Source organism: Cricetulus griseus, chromosome 2 (genome assembly GCF_003668045.3).
Source record: "Cricetulus griseus strain 17A/GY chromosome 2, alternate assembly CriGri-PICRH-1.0, whole genome shotgun sequence".
NCBI lineage: Eukaryota > Metazoa > Chordata > Mammalia > Rodentia > Cricetidae > Cricetulus > Cricetulus griseus.
Window position 1 is genome coordinate 293,191,189 of NC_048595.1, and position 2,185 is coordinate 293,193,373.

Consider the following 2,185-nt stretch of genomic DNA (forward strand, 5'->3'; position numbering starts at 1 on the left):
TCTGTTAGTATTCAGGCATCAGTACTGGCCTGTCCTTGTGGTTCTGACAGGATATGCCCTTAGCTGTAGCCACTAAGAGCACCACTTGTGCATATTCACTATGTTCCCTTTTAAAAGGACCCTGCCCACCTCCCATCCTTCTCTTTCTTTCTCTCCCTCTCTCTCTGTCCCTCTCTCTCTGTTTCTCTTCCCCTCTTTTCTCTCCCACTCTTTCCTCTCTCCTCTCTCCTGCTGCTCCTGTCTCTGGAGGCTGGTCTCACACCTTCCCTTTCCTCTTTTTATGATCCCTTTCCCTAATTTAGAAAAAAAAAACAAAAACAAAACAACAAACAAAAAATAACCCTCTGTTTGAACCCTGTCATATGGTGTCTTTCTCTTTGAAACTTATAAGTTTCTCTTTGAAAGTTTCTCTTTGAAACTTTCTCTTTGAAACTTAAATTACAAGTTTCAAAACTGGTTCTTTGCCGAACCCTTGCTGTCCTGGAACTCACTCTGTAGACCAGCCTTGAATTCACAGAGACCCACCTGCCTCTGCCTCTGGAGTACTGGGAATAAAAGTGCGTGCCACCACCACCCAGCTGCTTTTGGTTTTTGAAGGTGGACTGATTCTTCTTCTTCTTTTTTTTTTTTTTCGTTTGTTTGTTTTGAGACAGGGTTTCTCTGTGTAGCTTTGGAGCCTATCCTGGCACTCAGTCTGTAGACCAGGCTGGCCTCGAACTCACAAAGATCCCCCTGCCTCTGCCTCCCGAGTGCTGGGATTAAAGGTGGAAGGTGGACTGATTCTATGGCTTCCTCTGGAAACTCTCCACTTCCCAGCAATGCTGTCTGGTACCTTTCTGACCAAAGGATAGAGAGTCTGGAGTTTTGTATTCCTAGTAAGTCAATGGGGCCGCTGCTGACAGCCAGGCCTCATTGAGGTGGGCTTGTCTTGTCTCTGCAGTATGTGAAGGAGTCTGAGCACCCTGACAGCTGAGCTTCCTTGTAGCTCTTTCCTGAAACTATCCACTCTTTTTTGTATTCCTGTTCATTTGCAGTATTTCAGTATGACCAAAAAAGGGCTGTATTGATGGGATTTCCTTTTGGATCCTTGGTTGTAGGTCAAAGAAGGAAGAATAGCTGAACTGGAAACAGAAAATGCTATTCTGCACCTGAAATTGGCAGAGGTAACATTCTAATGTGCCTTGTAGACTGATAGACCAACAGACCAAGCAGGAGGGGCTGTTTGAAGTCAGCTACTGGATTTGCAAAAGATGCAAAGGGAGAGCCACTTTCAGCTGATCTTTTGTCCCATTCAGTGAGGTGGAAGGAACACTTGAGTTGACAGTTAGCATGTCATCCTATACTGGAACAGGATTGAATTCTAAATTATTTATCTTGGTGCTCACAAGTATCTAAGGAATAATTCACTAATGATACACCCAGCAGATGTGTTGTATAATTTATGCATCAGGAGTTCATTCTGTGTTTAGCAAATCTACAGACGAACCCTGCTACAACTCAGGTATGTATGCTATAACAACATACCTGAGACTATAATTTACAAAGAACATTTCTTTCCCTTGGTTTTGGAGTTCAAGATTAAGGCACTGCAGGTTTGGTATCTATGACCAGCTCATTTCTCTAATTGGTACTGTCTAGATATCTTCCTGTGGTGTAGATGAGCAAATAACTCTCTAGTCTTGTCCATTTATGAGGGTAGAGTCCTCACGATTTCATCACCGCCCAAAGGCCCCATCTTATACCACGACAGTGGACATTGTCAGCATGAATCTTAGAGGAACACTGTTCTCTGCAGTATCCCTAACCAAGCTGTGGAAGTTTGTTCCTAAGCCTCCACTCCCTCCCCACCCCCTTCAGTTTCCCTTGGAGCCTTTGTCCTTCTGAACAGTTTCCACACTGATCCAGAATAGTTCAGATCAGACAGATCTGACCCAGCCACAACCCTTCAACCCATTTACAACAGGTTGCTGGGCATCCTCGGGGCAGCCTTTGCCCTCTCCTACTCTGTTTGAGAGAGCTTATCTACTCTCAGTGTCAATCAAGGACAAAGCCAGACACTAGAAGTCTGTGTTGGGCAGTGTCCTCCTCACAGGAGCTCAGACACTGTCTCTATCACAGGAGCACGTCAGAGGTTAGGGCCCTGCTTCCTAAAGAGTGAGAACCAAGCACTGATCTGCTACTGCGC